Below are 23514 nucleotides of genomic sequence, written 5' to 3' on the forward strand. Positions count from 1 at the left end.
CTGTAGTCCTGTTGGCGTCGGGGCCGGAGCGGGGAAGAAGGCCATTGCGCATGCGCTAGTTGGCGCCTGCCCAACTGCGCATGCGCAGACCCCGCGGTGCTGGGGTTTGTTAGCGCCGTCCTAGCCCCCTTTGGGCCGCAGAACGGACGCCAGAGTAAAACACTCCCGTTTTAACTCCGGCGTCGGCACTTAGCCGCCCAATGGGAGAATCCCGCCCCCCTATTCCTTTGCTTAAAACCATTTTATTCCATTTTGTTGTTTTGTTTGAATTGATAGCAAGAAACAGTTGTTTCAGGTTTTTTTGTTAACTCAAACTTTGATGGTGGTTCTATATTTCATTGCTGTTAATTTCCTATTGAATTGCAGAAAGGCGTGGGGTGTATTGGCTTTCAAGGCATATCCACCCACAGTAAGGTCTCACAGTACGGCACAAAGGATGCATGAATGGAAGTTCTCTGTTATTTTACTTCTCCCTGTGCAAGATCCTGTTCCATGCTGAGCCTCCCTTACAGCTATCACATCAGCTGTGTTCTCATTGAATGTCGGAACAGACTCAATGGGCCGAATGCTCCTATCAGGGGGAGAATGGGGAGAAGCGCAGGAGTGAATCTGCATCAGTCCGTGTTCATGTGATGTACCGGCAGCTAACAGGATGAGAAATCCAACAACACAGGGATGTCCATGACTGTGATTTTATTTGACGTTAAGTATTGCAGTTCATTCTATTCAGTATCCCAGAGAGGTTATTGCAGAACTCAAGTGAAGTTTGGATCCAGTGCGGCCAACTGAATAAAATTCAGCTCACAATTAATTGAAAAGTTGTTTTCTTAAGAAATCTTCTGGGTTTACAGAGGGGTGTTGAACAGGGGAGGGGTGAGATGTTGTCGTTAACACCACCTAAAACATTTTTTAAAAATATATTTTTGTATTAGGTTTTTAACATTTTATACAAAATAGCGATCAAAACTACGAAATATGTATCAGCAACCACAACAATCCAAAACCAACCCCCCCCACCCAGCACTTACAACTCCCTCCCCAGTAGAACCGCACCCACTCCCCACCCCAACCGTTAACACTGACCAGATCCTTGAAATTGTGGTGATCTTTGTGAGGGGTTTCCAGAATGGAAGGTGTAGTGATCACATAGATACACAAACCTCTTTTGAGGAAGTAAACTCATTTTATTAACACTACTAAATTTGAGTTCCACACTTATTCTGACTAGCAAACATACATGTAAGAATTAAACTACACTCACGAACACTGGGCGACATTCTCCGACCCCCCGCCGGGTCGGAGAATCGCCGGGGGCTGGCGTGAATCCCGCCCCCGCCGGTTGCCGAAGTCTCCGGCACCGGATATTCGGCGGAGGCGGGAATCGCGCAGGTTGGCGGGCCCCCCCCCCGCTCGATTCTCCGGCTTGGATGGGCCAAAGTCCCGCCGATAAATTTCCTGTCCCGCCGGCGTAAATTAAATCACCTACCTTACCGGCGGGACAAGGCGGCGTGGGCGGGCTCCGGAGTCCTGGGGGGGGCAGGGGGCGATCTGACCCCGGGGGGTGCCGCCACGGTGGCCTGGCCCGCGATCGGGGCCCACCGATCCGCGGGCGGGCCTGTGCCGTGGGGGCACTCTTTCCCTTCCGCCTCCGCCACGGTCTCCACCATGGCGGAGGTGGAAGAGACTCCCTCCACTGCGCATGCGTGGGAAACCGTCAGCGGCCGCTGACGCTCCCGCGCATGAGCAGCCCGGAGATGTCATTTCCGCGCCAGCTGGCGGGGCACCAAAGGCCGTTTCCGCCAGCTGGCGGAGCGGAAATTCCTCCGGCGTCGGCCTAGCCCCTCAATGTTGGGGCTCGGCCCCCAAAGATCCGAGCATTCTGCATCTTTGGGGCGGCGCGATGCCCGTCTGATTGGCGCCGTTTTGGGCGCCAGTCGGCGGACATCGCGCCGTTTCCGGAGAATTTCGCCCACTATATACTAATTCTAACTATTATATCTCAACTAACTGCAATACACTATGAATCTTTTCTTCGTTAGCTCCAGTCTAAACTCCTCCCCTTAGCTTAAGAGCCAGTGCAATTTATAGTACTGTCCCTTAGCTCCCTCTAGTGGCTCGGCTTAACATAACATTAACTCCTCACATGCTGTACATTTGTATAATGTCACAGAAATGCAATATAAACGGACGCCAGCTGTGACATAACCCGACAACCGCTCCCCTCAGCGTGAGCTTGACCTTCTCGAGATGCAAAAACTCCATCAAGTCAGCCAGCCACTGGGCGGTGCCACCTGCCTTCAACTCAGCAGGATCCTCCAACGAGCCAGCAATGAGGCACAAGCCAGAGCATCCACCCCCACCCCCATCCTCAGTTCCGGCTATTCTGACACCCCAAATTTCGCTCCTAATGGCCAATGCTCCAAATCCACATTAAAAATTGCCGATATGGTGTTTAAAAAGAAGACCCCCAAAATCCCCAACTTAGGACAGGACCCAGAACGCGTGTGTATGGTTCGCAGGGCTCCTGAAACACCACTCACACCTGTACTCAACCCCCACACCAAATAACCTTTTCCAAATACATTCACTCCTTTTTATTCCTAGAAAGGAGCCAAAACTAATTTGAAATTTTATAGCACAGCAGACCAGTTCTGATCCTGGGAAATGGTGAGAGACTAGTTGCTCAGGGGTTCTCTTAAGGTTAACATGCAGTAAAAAAGTTATTGCACTAATAAAACCATAAGATATAGGAGCAGAATTATGCCATTCGCCCATCAAGTCTGCTCCACCATTCGATCGTGGCAGACATTTGAGGAGATAATTTCATAACTCTCAACAAAGAGAAATGATGATGCTATGAGCAGGATACACCATCCCTGGCTAAGGATGGTATTCAAATTGGAAAAAAGACACTACAAAGATTTTTTTACAACACGACAAAGATGAGTGTGGGCCAAAAGACTGGGAACATTTCAGAAATCAGCAAAGGCTGCCTTAAGAATATACCAAGAAATCTAATGGGGCTAAAATCTGAGCTGATGGCTTGCATCTTATGATTTTAGAGGAGGTGGCTGTAGAGATAATGGATGCATTGCTTGTTACCTTCCAAAACTTTCTCGATTCTGGAGAAGGTCCAACAGATTGGATAACCCCAAATATAACAGCGCTATTCAAGGAAGGACGGAGAAAGAAAGCAGGAAGCTATAGATCACATATTCTAACATCTGTTATTGGGAAATCCTAGAATCCATTAGTAGCAGACACTTAGAAAATCACAACACAATCAGGCAAAGTCAACATGGCTTTCTGAAAGGGAAATTGTGTTTGATAAATTGATCAGAGGATGTGACAAGCAGGGCGGATAAAGGGGAACCAGTAGGTGTAATGTATTTGGATTTCCAAAAGGCCTTCAATAAAGTGCTACATAAAAGGTTACTGGGCAAAATCAGAGCTCATGGTATTGGGGTGCTGTATTAGCATGGATAGAGGATTAGCTAACAGGAGCAGAATAATGATGTGGCACAGTGGTTAGCACTGCTGCCTCACAGTGCCAGGGACCCGGGTTTGACTCCGACCTTGGGTGACTGTATGGAGTTTGCACATTCTTCCTGTGTCTATGTTGGTTTCTCCGGGTGCTCTGGTTTCCTCCCACAGTCCAAAGATGTGCAGGTTAGGCCTTGCTAAAATACTCCTAGGTGGGGTTACGAAGATAGGGTGGGGGATTGGGTCTCAATAGGGTGCTCTTTCAGAGGGTCGGTGCAGATTCGATGGGCCGAATGGCCTCCTTCTGCACTGTAGGGATTCTATGAAATGGGTCATTTTCAGGTTGGCAAACTGTAACTATTGGAGTACTGCGGGGACCAGTCCGGAACTTCAAATATTTATAATCTACAATCTTGGATGAAGGGGCATACTGTATTGTAACCAACTTTGCTGATGACGCAAAGTAGGAAAGCTCCCGGGATCTACGCAGTTCGCTACTCCTCAGGTGATCTAACGGGATCTCGCGAGACATAGCGATGTGAATCCTGCCCCTCTTGGCAAATCTGCATATTAGAGCGAGATAGCTGGTCCCACTCTAATATGCAGTTCACTGAGATAACCTAGACATGGCATCTATCCTCTTCGCCTCAAAGACCTCGGGCAATGCCACCTTGGACCCTGGCTGGCTCTGCCAAGATGCCTAAGTAGCACTGCCAAATGCCTGGGCACTGCCAGGGTGGAAAGGTGACATTTCTTGCACTGATGGGAATCGAGCCCAGGGGTGCCATGTGAGGTGGGGTGCAAGCGGGCCCTGAGGGCCCCCTTATAGGTGAGTTGGGGATTTGGGGGGTCACGTCAAGGGCTTGAGAGATTGGGACGTATTCCCCGCTGAGGCCCCGAATCTAACCAGTGTCACATTAGATATTGTTGTCTTTCTCGGCTCTGCGAGCACCAGGAAAAACCCTGCTCAACGTTCTCACCATGGGACTCTGTTCCCATTTTGTTAGATTGTGCCCAAAGAGTCTGCAAAGGGACACAGAGAAGTTAACTGAGTGGACAAGAAATTGGCAGATGGAGCAGAATATGGAAAAATGTGTGGTTGTCCAATTCGACCCAAAGAAGAAAAAAACACCAAATATTATTTAAATGGAGAGAGATTAAATGGAGCAGAACTCTGTAGTCGAATGGGATTTGATGTCCTGGTACTTGAACCATAAAAGGCTAGCAAGCAGGTACAGCAAATAATTATGAAGGTAAATTGAGTGGTGCCGTTTATTGCAAGGTGGATGGAGTATAAAAGGAGGGAAGTCTTGCTACAGTGCACGGTAGCACAGTGGTTAGCACTGTTGCTTCATAGCGTCAGGGTCCCAAGTTCGATTCCTGGCTTGGGTCACTGTCTGTGTGGAGCCTGCACGTTCTCCCTGTGTCTGCGTGCGTTTCCTCCGGGCACCCCGGTTTCCACTCACAAGTCCCGAAAGATGTGCTTGTTAGGTGAATTGGACATTCTGAATTCTCCTTCCATGTACCCGAACAGGGGCTGGAATGTGGCGACGAGGGGATTTTCACAGTAACTTCATTGCAGTGTGAATATAAGCCTACTGGTGACAATGATAAAGATTATTATTATTAAGCTGTACAGGGCATTGGTGAGACCGCACCTGGATTACCAAGTACAGTTTTGGTCTTCTTACTTAATGAGGGATTTACTGACATTGGAAGTAGTTTGGCGAAGGTTCACTTGGCTGAATCCTAGGATGAAGCAGTTGTCTCATGAGGAAAAGTTGAGCAAGTTGGATCTACACTCATTGGAGTTTAGAAAAATAAGAGGTCATCTTACTGAAACATTTCAGATTACGAGGGAGCTTGGTGCGGTAGATTCCAAGAGGATGTCTCTTCTTGGAATCTAGAACTCGGGGCCACAGTTTTAAAAATGAAAGGGTCTGGATTCTTCGGTCGCCAACTCCGAAATTGCGTTCGGCAATCAGCCGGAGAATCGTAGTTCACGACCGAATCGGGGGCGGCGCCGCGTTTGCGATGCTCCGCCCGCTCCAAAGCGGCATACTTGGAGAGTACGCCCGCACAATGTATTGACGGCCTCAGGACATTGCCTGTGACCCGCCCCCCCGATGCTTCGCCCCCCCGACCGGCCGAGTTTCCGGTGGCGTCAGTCGCGTGCGGTCTCATCCGTTGGGAACACGGCGTGGCGGCTGCGCACTCAGTCCAGCGGCGCCACAGATCGGCGCCGTGCAAATGCACAGCCATGGACCCGGGCGTTTCTCTGGGCCGTATCGGCAGCTAGAGCCGGGTGCTCTATGCTGCCGGCATGCTCGCCCCCAGCCAAACGGAGGATCGGTGGCTGTTTTACGTCTGGCGTAAAACACCACCATTTCCACGCCAGCATGGGGATTTAACCTCAGAATCGAAGAATCCATGATCTCCCATTTCAGATGGAGATGTTGTTTTTCCGTGGGTCATTTATCTCATTCCCAGCTGGATTGTTGAATAAATTCAAGGCTGTGTTAAACAGATCTTTGATCGGCAGAGGGGTCGAGGGTTACGGGGGCATATGGGATAATGGAGTTAAGCCATTCTCTTATCGAATGGCAGAGAAGGCGCAACGCTCCAAATGACCTATTCCTATTTCTTATGAGCAGGTCCAGGTCAGGGTGACTGGACTCCTATCAAGTTTAGCTAGTTATTATGATAGTCTCACGAAATCTGGATCTTTTACTGTGGAAACGGGGGGACTTCAAGGTGATTTGATTGAAGTATTTAAAATAATGAAGGGACTACACTACGTGGATGGGGTATTTGAATAAGTTAGGGAGAACAAGGAGAAACACAAAACTAGGTTTGATGTCAGTTGGCTTTTTCTGCTTGGATTGTCGACCTTTGGAATATGTTGCTGGCTTTTACAGCGACTTTTGTAAAGGTTCAACAAGGTGCTGGGGAAGGTTGTGAAGGAGGGAGGCTGATATTGCTGTGTTGAAAGATTATCGAATGATCTCTTTATATTTCCTGAAACTCATTTTGATTGCCTTCAGGGATTGGGGAGGAATTTCCCGGACTTCTTCCCCCTACAGTGGCCCAGAGGTTTCTCGAAAAAAAAATTTTGTTGCTTCCGGCAGAAGATTATGTGGCTTCTCGTACAGCTGGGGAACATTGGGGGACAGACCAAAGGGAGAAACTGACCTTTCATTCCCGTGTGTCTCAATTGTATGTTTGCACAAAATAGTGACAAGCTTTCCTCAGATTGTATTGTGAAAGAGGGAAACAGTCACAGAATTGTTACAATGCGGATGGAAGCCATTTGGCCCATCCTGTTTGCACTAGCAGACAACGCTATGCTCCCTTCATTCGTGGAGTGGAAGGGGGAGAAAGGAGAAGGTCAAAAGATTATAATGTTCTGGGATATAAATGTCAAAAAAGTATTTCCGGAAAGGATTACTGAACTGAAATAGCATTTTAGTCAACTGTATACAGGGTTAGGGAGGTCTCAGGGTGCAATGGCTGTGATCTAACTCTGGGCCAGAAGCTTCAAGTTCAAGTCCCACTTCAGAACTTGATGACCATGGAAGGTGAGTGCATAACATGGCAGAACAGGTTGCTAATCAGCCTGTATATCCTTGCAATATGCCTAACGGCAGACAGTAAGAATAGGAGAGAAGTCAAAGACAAATCACTGCAGTACTTTTCCAAGCGTAAACATGGACCAATCCAGTGGAAGTCCACTGCTATGCACCATTATGGATTTGTGTTTGGTGTCTCAATAACGACATCTTGAGACCTGAGTGTTTAAACATGAACTGTCTAATGTTACTCATTAACGATTTTCAGATTCCGAGATATTGCCATGCATGGTGCTTGCTGCCCCATGCAAGCTGTTCCCAGAGCGTTCTCTCTGAGCCCCTTGCCATGTGACTCTATACATCATACTGTGGGTGGTGCTATACTCCAGTCCCATGTTAACCCTTCCTCAGCTAGGCAGCACCTTACAGGCACATAATGCAACATCATACAACAGCCACCATCCTCTTTGAGCCCGTTACCTGAGGAAGGTGGAGGATATACAGGAGTAAATGCAAGGGTACGGGTGAGAAGCAGAACATCTCTTATAAAGAGTCAACACAGCTATGAAGTGGTTTCCTTCTCTGCTGCAATGATCTATGATTCAGTTGAATGATAATAAATATAGAGTTCCCATTTACTCAAATCCTACCAAATTTTGGTGGGTATAAGATACTGAAGATTTTGAAGAAGTAAAAAAGAGGTTTGCGGTTCAACCTAGTGTACAATGACCTGACGATTCCCACTTCATTCAGAAACAACAAAATGGTACCCAAGTGGATAGAAAATGTGAACAGTTTTTAAAATCTGAATGAATCCACGTGACATCAAGAAACTGCTGAAGGCACTGGATACTGTAAAGCCTATGAACCCTGACAATATGGTGGCAATAATAATGAAGGGCAGCACGGTAGCACAAGTGGATAGGACTGTGGCTTCACAGCACCAGGATCCCAGGTTCGATTCCCCGCTGGGTCACTGTCTGTGCGGGGTCTGCAGGTTTTCCCCGTTTCTCCCACAGTCCAAAGACGTGCAGGTTAGGTGGATTGGCCATGATAAATTGCTCTTAGTGACCAAAAAGGTTAGGAGGAGTTATTGGGTTACGGGGATAGTGTGGAAGTGAGGGCTTAAGTGGGTCGGTGCAGACTCGATGGGCCGAATGACCTCCTTCTGCACTGTATGTTCTATATTCTATATTCTAAGACATGTGCACCAAAACTTGCCGCACCCCTAGCCAAGGTCTTCCAGTACAGCTACAACACTGGTATCTACCCGGAAATATGGAAAATTGTTCAGGAAAGACCTTGCGCAAAACAAAGGACAAGTGAATGAAAAATGAAGTGAAAATCGCTTATTGTCACAAGGAGGCTTCAAATGAAGTTACTGTGAAAAGTCCCTAGTCGCCACATTCCGGCGCCTGTTCGGGGAGGCTGGTACGAGAATTGAACCCTCGCTGCTGGCCTTGGTCTGCTTTACAAGCCAGCTATTTATCCCACTGTGCTAAACCAGCCCCTGGCTGGCCACGTCCAACCCGTCCAATGAACTGCCCCATCAGCCTACTGACGATCATCAGCAAAGTGATGGAAGGGATCATCAACAGTGCTATCAAGCGGCACGTACTCAACAATAACGTGTTCACTGACACTCAGTTTGTGTTCTGCCAGGGTCACTCAGCTCCTGACCTCATTACAGCCTTGGCTCAGACTTGGACAAAAGAGCTGAATGCCAGAGGTGAGACGAGAGCAACTACCCTTGACATCAAGGCAGCATTTGTCCGAGAATGGCCTCAAGGAGCCCTGGAAGAACTGGAGTCAATGGAAATTGGGAGGAAACTCTCGCTGATTGCAGTCATACCTGGCTGAAGGAAATCAGCTATTTCTGATAGGTAAAAGGGCATTTTAATGTAAATATTAAAGCCCAGTCTTTAATACCCATTTTAAAATAAGGATTTCAGCATTCATAACCTTAAGTCATGACAAAACAGGGGTACAAAATTTGACATATCCACAAACTAGTTGAAGGTAAATGCACCATTTTGACTGACAATATGAACTGACTATTGTTCTAATGAACAGATTTCAAAGTAAGTTTCATATAAATAAATGAGACACTGGCACAAAGGAAGATGTTGTGGTGGTTGGAAGTCAATCATCTCAACTCCAGGACATCACTGCAAAGTTCCTCAGGGTAATGTCTCAGGCCCAACCACTTTTCGATGTTTCATCAATGACCAAAGATGTGCAGCTTAGGTGGATTGGCCATGCTAAAATTGGACCTTAGTGTCCAAAGATGTGCAGGTTAGGCGGGGTTATAGTGATCGGGTGGGGAATTGGGCCGAGGTCGAGTGCTCTTTCAGAGGGTTGGTGTAGACTCAATGGGCCAAATGGCCTATTTCTGCACTGTAGGGGTTTTATGAATCCCTTCCATGATAAGGTTAGAAGTGGGGATGCTCGTTGATGATTGCACAATGTTCAGTACCATTCGCAACTCCTCAGACAATGAAGTAGTCCATGTCCAAATGCAGCACGACCTGGACAATATTCAGGCTTGGGCTGACAAGTGGCAAGTTGCATTTGTGCTACACAAGACTTGAAACTGACATGCCTCATTCCTGGAATAATTTTTGTGAATCTTTTCTGTACCTTCTCTAATGCTTTCACGTCCTTCCTAAAGTGTGGTTACCAGAGTGGAACACAATACTCCAGTTGGGACTGAATCAGTGTTTTCTATTAATAGCTTTCTTACTTTGTACTCTATGTCTCTATTTATAAACCCCACAATTCAATACACATTATTAACTACTTTCTAAACTTGTTGATGATTCAGTTTTGATGATTTTTATTCATATGCCTCCTCAGCCTTCATCCCTCTGTTCCTCCCCCCCCCTTTAGAATTTTACCCTCTATTTTATGTTGTTTTCTACCAAAATGAATCACTTCACAATTCTGTGAATTAAATCTGCCATTTGTCAGTGAATCACTTCACAATTCTGTGAATTAAATCTGCCAGTTGTGCCCAGTGACTCAGCATATGCAGGTCTCCAAGTTGTGCGCTGTACCAGTATTGGAGCAGGCTGTTGCGATTGTCAGATAATGTTTCTTCATTAGAAACCTGGTGCTCCTCTCACCTTTCCTTACGAGGGCTGCAGCTGCTGGCCACGTGGCAACTCTTTGGTATCTAAGAGCACACGTGCGGAAGGGGAGGGTTGGGGTGAGGGAAGGGGAGAGGGGTGGAAAGCGAGACATCCGTGGCCACACCATCTGCAGCTTGTACTTAATGCCAGATACCAGGATGAGGGTGAGGTGGGGGTTGAGAGGGAGCATAATGGAGCAACACATCCTCCTGCTGAACATCCTTGGACGCAGTGGGCTTTGTCACAGCGCTTGTCATGTCTCTTCCAGAGGGACTAGGTGACGCAGACATACCTCAATCAGCGTTTTCTACAGGATTACGATAACCTCCTTATTTTGGACTCTATAATAATAATAGCTCATTGTCACAAAGAGGCTTCAATGAAGTTACTGTGAAAAGCCCCTAGTCGCCACATTCCGGCACCTGTTCGGGGAGGCCGGTAGGGGAATTGAACCCGCACGGCTGGTCTTGTTCTGCATTGCAAGTCAGCTGCTTAGCCCACTGTGCTAAACCCGCCCCTATGCCTCGATTTATAAAACCCACAATGTTATATACTCTATTAACTGCTTCCTGAACTTTCCCTGATATTTTTGATTATTTTTTCTCTTATACCCTGCTCCCAATACCCCCTCCCCCCCCCCCCCAACCCCCACCCACCCCCCACCTACCCCCATAATTTCTCTGCTCTGCTCCCTTTTGGAATTTTACACTCTGCTTTATATTATCCCCTTCTGGTTCTGGGTCTATTTCCTTTTGTTATTGTTGGTTTTGTCCTGTTAGAGACGAGAAAGAACAAAGAAGAACAAAGAACAAAGAACAAAGAAAAGTACAGCACAGGAACAGGCCCTTCGGCCCTCCAAGCCCGTGCCGACCATGCTGCCCGACTAAACTACAATCTTCTACACTTCCTGGGTCCGTATCCCTCGATTCCCATCCTATTCATGTATTTGTCAAGATGCCCCTTAAATGTCACTATCGTCCCTGCTTCCACCACCTCCTCCGGCAGCAAGTTCCAGGCACCCACTACCCTCTGTGTAAAATAACTTGCCTCGTACATCTACTCTATACCTTGCCCCTCGCACCTTAAACCTATGCCCCCTAGTAATTGACCCCTCTACCCTGGGGAAAAGCCTCTGACTATCGACTCTGTCTATGCCCCTCATAATTTTGTAGACCTCTATCAGGTTGCCCCTCAACCTCCGTCGTTCCAGTGAGAACAAATCGAGTTTATTCAACCGCTCCTCATAGCTAATGCCCTCCATACCAGGCAACATTCTGGTAAACCTCTTCTGCACCCTCTCTAAAGCCTCCACATCCTTCTGGTAGTGTGGCGACCAGAATTGAACACTATACTCCAAGTGTGGCCTAACTAAGGTTCTATACAGCTGCAACATGACTTGCCAATTCTTATACTCAATGCCCCAGCAAATGAAGGCAAGCATGCCGTATGCCTTCTTGACTACCTTCTCCACCTGTGTTGCCCCTTTCAGTGACCTGTGGACCTGTACACCTAGATCTCTCTGACTTTCAATACTCTTGAGGGCTCTACCATTCACTGTATATTCCCTACCAGCATTAGACCATCCAAAATGCATTACCTCACATTTGTCCGGATTAAACTCCATCTGCCATCTCTCCGCCCAAGTCTCCAAACGATCTAAATCCTGCTGTATCCTCTGACAGTCCTCATTGCTATCCGCAATTCCACCAACCTTTGTGTCGTCTGCAAGCTTACTAATCAGACCAGTTACATTTTCCTCTAAATCATTTATATATACTACAAACAGCAAAGGTCCCAGCACTGATCCCTGTGGAACACCACTAGTCACAGCCCTCCAATTATAAAAGCATCCTTCCATTGCGACTCTCTGCCTTCTATGACCTAGCCAGTTCTGTATCCACCTTGCCAGCTCACTCCTGATCCCGTGTGACTTCACCTTTTGTACTAGTCTACCATGAGGGACCTTGTCAAAGGCCTTACTGAAGTCCATATAGACAACATCCACTGCCCTACCTGCAAAAAATCATCTTTGTGACCTCTTCGAAAAATTCTATCAAGTTAGTGAGACACGACCTTCCCTTCACAAAACCATGCTGCCTCTCACTAATACGTCCATTTGCTTCCAAATGGGAGTAGATCCTGTCTCGAAGAATTCTCTCCAGTAATTTCCCTACCACTGACGTAAGGCTCACCGGTCTGTAGTTCCCTGGATTATCCTTGCTACCCTTCTTAAACAAAGGAACAACATTGGCTATTCTCCAGTCCTCCGGGACATCACCTGAAGACAGTGAGGAACCAAAGTTTTCTGTCAAGGCCTCAGCAATTTTCTCTCTAGCCTCCTTCAGTATTCTGGGGTAGATCCCATCAGGCCTTGGGGACTTATCTACCTTAATATTTTTCAAGACGCCCAACACCTCGTCTTTTTGGATCTCAATGTGACCCAGGCTATCTACACACCCTTCTCCAGACTCAACATCCACCAATTCCTTCTCTTTGGTGAACACTTATGCAAAGTATTCATTAAGTACCTCGCCCATTTCCTCTGGCTCCACACATAGATTCCCTTGCCTATCCTTCAGTGGGCCAACCCTTTCCCTGGCTACCCTCTTACTTTTTATGTACGTGTAAAAAGCCTTGGGATTTTCCTTAACCCTATTTGCCAATGACTTTTCGTGACCCCTTCTAGCCCTCTTGACTCCTTGCTTAAGTTCCTTCCTACTTTCCTTATATTCCACACAGGCTTCGTCTGTTCCCAGCCTTTTAGCCCTGACAAATGCCTCCTTTTTCTTTTTGACGAGGCCTACAATATCTCTCGTTATCCAAGGTTCCCGAAAATTGCTGTATTTATCCTTCTTCCTCACAGGACATGCCGGTCCTGAATTCCTTTCAACTGACATTTGAAAGCCTCCCACATGTCAGATGTTGATTTACCCTCAAACATCCACCCCCAATCTAGGTTCTTCAGTTCCCGCCTAATATTGTTATAATTAGCCTTCCCCCAATTTAGCACATTCACCCTAGGACCACTCTTATCCTTGTCCACCAGCACTTTAAAACTTACTGAATTGTGGTCACTGTCCCCTACTGAAACTTCTACCACCTGGCCGGGCTCATTCCCCAATACCAGGTCCAGAACAGCCCCTTCCCTAGTTGGACTGTCTACATATTGTTTTAAGAAGCCCTCCTGGATGCTCCTTACAAACTCTGCCCCGTCTAAGCCCCTGGCACTAAGTGAGTCCCAGTCAATATTGGGGAAGTTGAAGTCTCCCATCACAACAACCCTGTTGTTTTTACTCTTTTCCAAAATCTGTCTACCTATCTGCTCCTCTACCACCCGCTGGCTGTTGGGAGTAAACCCCCAACATTGTGACTGCACCCTTCTTATTCCTGATCTCTACCCATATAGCCTCACTGCCCTCTGAGGTGTCCTCCCATAGTACAGCTGTGATATTCTCCCTAACCAGTAGCGCAACTCCACCACTCCTTTTACATCCCCCTCTATCCCACCTGAAACATCTAAATCCTGGAAGGTTTAGCTGCCAATCCTGCCCTTCCCTCAACCAGGTCTCTGTAATGGCAACAACATCATAGTTCCAAGTACTAATCCAAGCTCTAAGTTCATCTGCCTTACCCGTAACACTTCTTGCATTAAAACATATGCACTTCAGGCCACCAGACCCGCTGTGTTCAGCAACTTCTCCCTGTCTGCTCTGCCTCAGAGCCATACTGGCCCTATTCCCTAGTTCTCCCTCAATGCTCTCACCTTCTGACCTATTGCTCCGGTACCCACCCCCCTGCCATACTAGTTTAAACCCTCCCGTGTGACACTAGCAAACCTCGCGGCCAGGATATTTATGCCTCTCCAGTTTAGATGCAACCCGTCCTTCTTATACAGGGCACACCTGCCCTAGAAGAGCTCCCAGTGGTCCAGATAACGGAAACCCTCCCTCCTACACCAGCTGTTTAGCCACGTGTTTAGCTGCTCTATCTTCCTATTTCTAGCCTCACTGGCACGTGGCACAGGGAGTAATCCCGAGATTACAACCCTAGAGGTCCTGTCTTTTAACTTTCTCCCTAACTCCCTGAACTCCTGCTGCAGGACCTCATGCCCCTTCCTGCCTATGTCGTTAGTACCAATATGTACAACGACTTTTGCCTGTTTGCCCTCCCCCTTCAGGATGCCCGCTCCCCATTCGGAGACATCCTGGACCCTGGCACCAGGGAGGCAACATACCATCCTGGAGTCTCTTTCACATCCACAGAAGCGCTTATCTGTGCCCCTGACTATAGAGTCCCCTATGACTATTGCTCTTCTGCGCTTTGACCCTCCCTTCTGAACATCAGAGTCAGCCGTGGTGCCACTGCTCTGGCTGCTGCTGTTTTCCCCTGATAGGCTATCCCCACCGACAGTATCCAAAGGGGTATACCTGTTCGAGAGGGGGACAACCACAGGGGATTCCTGCACTGACTGCCTGCCCTTTCTGGTGGTCACCCATTTCTATGCCTGCATCTTGGGTGGGACCACATTTATATAACTGCGATCTATGACGCTTTCCGCAACCTGCAGGCTCCTAAGTGCATCCAATTGCTGCTCCAACCGAACCATGCGGTATGTGAGGAGCTCCAGTTCGGTGCACTTTCTGCAGATGAAGCCATCCGGGACGCTGGAAGCCTCCCGGACCTGCCACATCTCACAGTCAGAGCACTGCACCCCTCTAATTACTGAGGGAAGCGAGGGAAGAAATAGCTGGGATCTTTGCAGCATCCTTGAGCATGGGTGAGGTCCTGGAGGACTGGAGAATTGCTAATGTTGTCCCTTTGTTTAAGAAGGGTAGCAGGGATAATACAGGGAATTATAGACCTGTGAGCTTGACATCAGTGGTAGGCAAACTGTTGGAGAAGATACTGAGGGATAGGATCTATTCACATTTGGAAGAAAATAGACTTATCAGTGATAGGCAGCATGGTTTTGTGCAGGGAAGGTCATGGCTTACAAACCTAATAGAATTCTTTGAGGAAGTGACAACATTAATTGATGAGGGAAGGGCTGTAGATGTCATATACATGGACTTCAGTAAGGCGTTTGATAAAGTTTCCCATGGCAGATTGATGGAAAAAGTGAAGTCGTATGGGGTTCAGGGTGTACTAGCTAGATGGATAAAGAACTGGCTGGGCAACAGGAGACAGAGAGTAGTGGTGAAAGGGAGTGTCTCAAAATGGAGAAAGGTGACTAGTGGTGTTCCACAGGGATCCTTGCTCGGACCACTGTTGTTTGTGATATACATAAATGATCTGGACGAAGGTATAGGTGGTCTGATTAGCAAGTTTGCAGATGATACTAAGATTGGTGGAGTCGCAGATAGCGAGGAGGACTGTCAGAGAATGCAGCAAAATATAGATAGATTGGAGAGTTGGGCAGAGAAATGGCAGATGGAGTTCAATCCAGGCAAATGCGAGGTGATGCATTTTGGAAGGTCTAATTCAAGAGCGGACTATACGGTCAATGGAAGAGTCCTGGGGAAAATTGATGTACGGAGAGATCTGGGAGTTCAGGTCCATTGTACCCTGAAGGTGGCAACGCAGGTCGATAGAGTGGTCAAGAAGGCATACAGCATGCTTGCCTTCATCGGACGGGGTATTGAGTACAAGAGACGGCAGGTCATGTTACAGTTGTATAGGACTTTGGTTAGGCCACATTTGGAATACTACGTGCAGTTCTGGTCGCCACATTACCAGAAGGATGTGGATACTTTAGAGAGGGTTCAGAGGAGGTTCACCAGGATGTTGCCTGGTATGGAGGGTGCTAGCTATGAAGAAAGGTTGAGTAGATTAGGATTGTTTTCGTTGGAAAGACAGAGGTTGAGGGGGGACCTGATTGAGGTCTACAAAATTATGAGAGGTATGGACAGGGTGGATAGCAACAAGCTTTTTCCAAGAGTGGGGGTGTCAATTACAAGGGGTCACGATTTCAAGGTGAGAGGGGGAAAGTTTAAGGGAGATGTGCGTGGAACGATTTTTACACAGAGGGTGGTGGGTGCCTGGAACGCTTTGCCAGCAGAGGTGGTAGAGGCGGGCACGATAGCATCATTCAAGATGCATCTAGACAGATATATGAACGGGCGGGGAACAGAGGGAAGTAGATCCTTGGAAAATAGATGACAGGTTTAGATAAAGGATCTGGATCGGCGCAGGCTGGGAGGGCCGAAGGGCCTGTTCCTGTGCTGTAATTTTCTTTGTTCTTTGTTCTAATTGACATTGCGTCAATTAATTAGTAAATTAAATTTAAAAGTTAAAAAAAAAAGTTACTGTTAACTATATGTTTCCGAGCACTAGTTTTCTACTATAAGTGTGAAAGCTAAATACATTACTCTCCGATTTCTGGCTTAGATACCCCTCTAAATTATAATTAAGTAATTATGTTTAATTAGTTTAACAATGCTTGATTTTTTAAATTTAGTGTAGATTCCCAACCAGCCAATCAGGTCACAGCTTTTCTGTGATGTCACTTCAGTTCCCCCCACCCCCACACACAATTTGAAAAGGTAATAAAAGTAAAAATGAATAAAAATCACTTACTTACCTTCCGAGGGTCACAGATGCTCTCTGGTTCTCTCCCTGCATATTAAAAGTTACAGGCCAGAAGAAAGAGAGAGAACAAAACAGTCGGGAAAAAGCACCTTCTCCCACTCTGCACCGAATTACCTCACTGCACCAAATTACCAAGTTCCAAATTTCCACTCTGGATATGTCTCACTCCGGCTGTGTCTCCTTCACTTGCGCAAAGCTTCAACTTTGTCACTCATTGTGTTTGGATGTTGTGCCTGCCATGAATGAATAGTTGTAAGTCAGTGTGTGTAGTGAGAGGTGGGTGCATTGACAGATGTATGAGAGTGGAGTAGAGTATCTGGATATTGGGCCCGAGTCTCGCTTGCTAAGAGTGATTGATTGGAGTGTGGTGCACTGAGTAGTGTGGGATGTTGTTGGTGCGGTGGGTAGGATATGTCCGCTGTGGATACATTCACTAACCTTGACCGACCGTGTGAGGCCACTGAACATCTTGTGGCACTGCTGCTCAGCCCTGGGGACCAGACACCTGGAATTAACCTCCCCGGCCACCTGCTTCCATTCCCTTCCAGGGATGTAACGTGAAGATCTCCTGCAGAAACATTGGGCGGGATTCTCAAAGAACACAACAGAGACATTCAGTTGCAGCCTTCTTACAATTGATGCAGATTCAGTTTAAGAGGGGCAGGTTAGCTGAAACACTGCTGTGCATGCTTTTGGTCCCTTTGTTGAGTGTTCAGTAGTACATTCACTACTGGGCTGCGCATTGCAATCATAAAAGTGGGGAGGTTTGCATGGTGCCTGATTCATCAAAACTGGGTTTGGGCTAATCACAAATGCCACCTGAAAATGGAAACAATCCAGTTCTGCCGACATTTCTGTTTTGTCCTTGTTAGAAATAAAAATAACGTACAAAGCTATTGGGATTTATATTCTTACTGAAGGCTTTGTCAAAGAAATTGAATTGAAATGTCACCTAGCTCATTTGGTGGGCTGTGGGAGTGATTCAGTGAAAAGTTTCTCAGTGTGGTAGCGAGCGCTAACTGGCGCGAGCTTTTTGCCGCTTGGCCCGGCAACACAGTCACTGCAATCCAACGTTAATTGGTTCACTTAAGAAGGCCCCACGGGCTTCATGCCACAAATCAAGGCTTGCCAGCTGATTTGCCAGGGCTGCTCTCGCCAGCCCTAACCCCCCCCCCCCCACTGGAAAGGTAGAGCAGACCTTCAACTGTTGTCTCGCCTGGGCATTCCTGCCTCCACCTGATGTCATCTGCAACTGTGTGGTGCTCACCAGAATGTGCCCCAGAGGTCTGACCACTACAGTTGGGCACCGACCGGGAAGAGGGTGCGCTGGATGCAAACCCGGACCCGTCCTATGAAGTGCCGACGGTGGCTCCCGCCTTTCACCCCTCTGACGACACCGCATCTCACATTCAGCACCTGGAACAGGGCACACGGCTGTGGATGTTCCGCCGTTAAGTGCACCAGGGCCGTCAAGCCCCAGAGCCCTCAGAGGAATCCCACCAGGGAAGTCGAAGGCCACAGGACATGGTGAGCAGCTGACTGCCTCCACCTCTGATGTGCATCCTGGGGAAACACCTAGGTGTAGTGGTGGAACAAGGAAAGCTAAGCGCGGCGAGGATTCCTGGGAGGGCACTGGGGGAGGGGGCGGAAGGGGGCAAGTGGGGTAGGTAGGGGTAATGGGGGGGGGGGAGTGAGTGTGCATTGGGGAAGGTGAGGGGTGGTGGGGAGAGTGAGGCGGCACCATCGGGAAAGTGGGGCTGTGGTGGGCACTTATGTGTCACCACAACCAGTATGACGCCCCAGGCACTTTCTTCTGCAATGCGGGCCGACCTCCAAGCCCTAGCCCCATCTCCCAAACATGGGGACCTGGACCCTCCACGTTGCCCCTTCCCTCATGCCCCCGGCATGCCACGTGCGGGTGTTGGGGGTGAGCGAGCACTCAGCAGGCAAGCAGGGGTCAGACTATGGCATAGATTGAGGAGCACCAGTGCTCAGCTCTCTGTAGGTTATCACCACGCCCTTGCCCTCGACAGTGATCCCCTGACAGTGCCGGCACAGTCCCAGTCCCCTGGATTGATGTACCACAGACCCTGGGAGGGTGGGAAATGGGGAGGAGGGGGGATAACGTTGACGGACTAGGCTATGTCCTACCTGAAGCGGGCGGTCATGAGGGCCTCCCTGGCCCTCCAGGTTTGCCAGGCCCTTGCCGCAGTCGCCTGTCCTCCAGTCTCCGGCTGGTCCTCCGGAAGTGGCCACATGTTCCTCCTCCTCCACCGCCAGCACATCGTCCCGCAACTGCGCCAGGTTGTGGAGGACACAGCAGGCCACCAAAAAGCGGGTGGTCCTTTGGGGAGTATACTGCAGGGCACCACAGGAGCAGTCGAAGCATCGGAACCGCAATTTTAGCAGACTGATGCACCGCTCAGTGACAGACCGGCTGGCCACATGGGCCTCGTTGTACTGGGTTTCTGCATCAGTCACTGGCTTCCATATGGCGTAATCAGCCAGGTCCTAAGTGACCATCCTGGGGTGGTCCATCCGGGGATGCCTGACTGCCCCAGGATGTAGCTGTCATGCACACTCCCTGGGAAGCATGCACACATGTGCATGATCCTAAAGTGATGGTCACACACAAGCTCGATATTCAGGGAGTGGAACCCCTTTCTGTTGATGTAGGGCACTCACAGATGGCCCAGTAAGCGCAAGGCGACATGCGTGCAGTCAATCAGCATCTAGACCAAGAGCAGCCCAGCAATGACGGGGAATCTTGCGGCCCGGGCATCTTGTTAGGCTTGGTCCATGTCAAAGTTTATACAGTTTCCTGCCTGGGCAAACAGGGTGACCACAGCCTGCACCTGTGACCTGTCGGATACACCTGTGGGCTGTAGCTTGTGAGATGCCACACAGGTCCCAGCTCGAGCCCTGGAATGATCGTGAGGCGTAGACGTTCGTGGCTGCGGTGACCTTGATGGCCACAGAGAGCGGGTAATTTCCTCCTCCACGTGCTGCCAAGTCCACAAGGACATGACGCAGGTGCCACACTGTCTTCTTGTTGAGGTGGCGTCTCCTGCGGCACGCGCTGTCCGTCATTTGCTCGTAAGAACAGCGACACCTGTACACCTTAGGCCGTCGCGGGACTCACCCTCTGGGTCTCACCTTGGGTTGATGGCCAGCAGGTCCTCTGGGTGTGGGGGGGGGGGGGGGGGGGGGGGGGTGACGACGCTGCTGCTATTGCCGCCATCTCTGGTGCCTGGTGGCCCGGCCTGCCAGTAGTACCGCTAGGGCAAGTTCAACAGGGTGCAAAATATCGTCCATGCAGTTCAATATCTGTACGGAATTGGGAGAGGATGTGAGACCGACAAACAGCAATGTCTTCACCCAGGACCCTCCATTCCCCCATTGATTGCACCCCCAACCAGGCACGCCCTACCCACACACATCTGGGTGCAGCAGGGTTCCCCATCACCAGACCCCAGACCCTGTAATAATAATCATCTTTATTATTGTCACAAGTAGGCTTACATTAACACTGCAATGAAGTTACTGTGCAAATCCCATAGTCACCACACTCCGGCCACAGACACCTGTACATAACGTTACCTGGACCGGACTCAGGTGCTCTCCCCATTGTACTCACCGATCCACCAGCCACAAACATGCCCCCGAGGCTGGGGCCCATTCGCTGGGTGTTCAGATGTTTTCCACTGCGTCCATGGTGTTGCCTCTTGCAGTGTTCAGGCACAGTGTCCAGACATCACAGTATGATTGGGACGCTAGGCAACAACTCCCACATGCTACATGGCCCGCCCACTCACGGGAATCCACTTGGCATGTGTGACATTCTCATTTCACCATGATTGCCAATTCCCTATTAGCAATAGCCTTCAGCCGCACGGTCACAGGTCTCCGCGATCAGTGGGGGTTATGGCTTGTCGGTGGGACAGACAGGCAGGGACTAGGGTTGCCCCTGGAACAGATACACGCGATCCCCAGGGGTTGGCATGGTGGAGCCGTGCGCGGTTGCCCCCCCCCCCCCAAGCAGGGACCTCCCCACCCAGCTCCGATACTGGGTGGCTCCCATTAATTGTATGGAAATGGGGCTCAGGTGGTGATTATTGTTTTCTTGTCGCGCTATGGCGAGATCCCGATTTTGCCGCTGGTAGCGGGCCGGTTGCATCGTGAACGGTTTGGCGTCGGCACGGTTCTGGTTTTTGTCCTCTCCGGCTATTTCCCAGCCTCGTCGCGCTCTCGCTCAAATGCAACGAGGCCCCTGAATCGCGCCCTGTGTTTTCTGTAGCACTATGATGATACATATTACTTTCTCCTTTTCGAATTAAAAATCCAGGGCAATGATATTATTAAGTTCTCCTGCACACTGCTGTCTTAGACGAAACAGCACCATACAGACACTGGTGCCAATTGCGCAGAACCGGATCCATCACCCGCTCATTCCTCTTCCCCCAGCTTTGTCTTCCTTTCTGAAACCATTGTCCTCACCTGAATGATGTTGTTTCGCAATTCAGCTAAACATTTCCCCCATTTTCTATCCTTGCCGCCGCTTTTTTTTGGTCTGCTCTATTTTTTATTCAATCTCCACATCACCCGTCTACATTTCTCACTGTAGTTAGAATATCACCTTTGACTAATCTACCTCGCAATTAGACTGAATGGAGTTGGGTTGTTCTTTTGATGGGTGTGCAAAGGTTCCTGCCTGGACAGGGTGAGGCAGGGGCTGCCAATTGGAGAAGGCAGGAGTGAAGATGATTAAAATAGATGGCTGTGAAGTCAGAAGCACTACTTGCTGTAAATAGGTTTGCTAAATTGAATGGTTTGGGGTTGTGGTATGCGCTGAGAGACGGTTGGGCCAGTTATTGGGCTGGATTCAATTGTAGCCAGTGATTGAGTGGACGACGCAGGGTTATTGATGTAAATTCTGTTGAGTTTTTCAGGTTTCAAACCAAATACCAAACGTCAGACAGTGCGAAAAAAACAACAAACGCGAATCACTGCAGGTGCTGGCAAACTGAAATAAAAATATTGATAAATAATTTGTGACTGAAGGTCAGCAACCTGAGACCTCTACACAGTTTCTCTCTCCAACTATACTTCTAGGCCTGCTGAGGATTTCCAGCATTTTCTTCTACATCTTGAGTACAATAATGGGCGCGATCTGCTGGCCGCGTTGCACTCGAGCGACAGCACAACACGGCCAGTAGATCCCGGGGAGAGGCCTCCCGTGGGCTTCCCGGCAGCCGTTACGCCTCGCGGGATATACCCAAGTCCCCTGAGGCGTCAAAATCAGAATCCCGCCCAAAGGGGCCGTGACCAAACGGCGCTCACCTAAGTAGGTTTTAAACCTACTTAGGCAAGCTCGGGTGGCACGGTGGTTAGCACTGCTGCCTCAAGGCGGCGAGGACACCGGTTCGTTCCCGGCCCCGGGTCACTGTCCGTGTGGAGTTTGCACATTCTCCCCGTGTCTGCGTTGGTCTCACCCCCCAACCCAAAAAGGTGTGCAATAAAAAAGAATTGGGTACTCTAAATTAATTTTAAAAAAATACTCAGTCAAGCTTACCCCGGGAGCTCCCAGCCTCCCCAGCGAGGGCGCAGCCGGTGCCGTTCAGTACTGGTCCATCGGAGGCCCCCGAGTGGCCAGGGATAGTGCAGGGGGGGCTCCCTGGCACCCCCCCTCCCCGGAACTTAGGCACCTTGGCACTGCCACTCTGGCACTGCCTCTGGGAGGTTGGGGGGTCACGGGTGGGGGGTCTCGAAGAGTGGGGGCCTCCACGGAGCCCAAAGTGGGGTCTTTACTTGTGAGGGTGCGAGGTAACACCCATGTGTGTTTAGGGGGGGATAACGTTGCCCATGGGTGGAGACCCACAAGCTCAGTTTGAGATCGGGGAACCCTATCAAAATGGCGGCCCGATTTCTGAGTTCAGCTCCCCTGTGCTGAAAGAAATTCCGGGTGCGATTCTCCCCAAAACATTTGAAGTTCATTTGTGGCGGGTTTTATAGCCAGTTTCCCATCGGCTCTGCCGGCGAGTTCCCCGTTGCTATTCAATGACACTTACTCACTTTTTTGGGCCCTGGGGCATTTCTCACCGGTTTAGCCCACACTTAGGGCTGGATTCTTCCACCCTATCGCCGCAAGAACGCCATGGGCGAGACGCGGCTGGAGAATCCTGCCCTTTTTAGTACTGGGAAGTTGGACTCAGAGATCGGACCGCCATTTTGAAAGGGTGCCCCGATCTCTGAGCGAGCATGTGGTCACCCCCCCACACATGGACAATATCACGCCCGACACACATGGACACTACCCCACACCCCCCAAGTTAGGACACCCCGCTATGGGGTCCCTGGGGGTCCCCTCTCTTCAGGCCCCCCCAAGCCCTCTTACAGAACTTCCTCCCTTCCAGCACCCCCACCCATCACCCCTCCACCCTTCCAGAGGACCCGATTTACCTGCCCTGCACTTCCCCACCCTTCAAACTCCCCCTCTACCCGAATTTCATGTGCATGCCCCCCCCCCTTGCCCACTGACCCTTATTAAACACCTTTTCGCACAACCATTATGATGCCTCAGTCACTTCCTTCCAAAATGTGGGCTGACCCCTGGACCCTTTGCCTGCCTCTCCAGGCATCCCCCCCCCCCCCCCCCCCCCCCCATGGTGCTCACCTACCCTCCAGCCATGGACATGTCCCCTGGGTGATCGGACGTTGTGTGTGTGGTGTTGCCTCCCTCAGTG

The 23514-nt window shown here is 49.4% G+C and overlaps 1 long non-coding RNA gene across 1 annotated transcript in view; it reads right to left on the reverse strand.

The window, feature by feature from the left end:
- Positions 1 to 685: 685 nt before the first annotated feature.
- LOC140388521 (uncharacterized) overlaps positions 686 to 23514 on the reverse strand; it is a 57463-nt gene continuing 34634 nt past the window's right edge. The window contains exon 3 of the long non-coding RNA XR_011934212.1: positions 686 to 897. This is a non-coding gene — a long non-coding RNA (uncharacterized lncRNA). The remainder of the gene's footprint in view (positions 898 to 23514) is intronic.

Source organism: Scyliorhinus torazame, chromosome 13 (genome assembly GCF_047496885.1).
Source record: "Scyliorhinus torazame isolate Kashiwa2021f chromosome 13, sScyTor2.1, whole genome shotgun sequence".
NCBI classification, from domain to species: domain Eukaryota; kingdom Metazoa; phylum Chordata; class Chondrichthyes; order Carcharhiniformes; family Scyliorhinidae; genus Scyliorhinus; species Scyliorhinus torazame.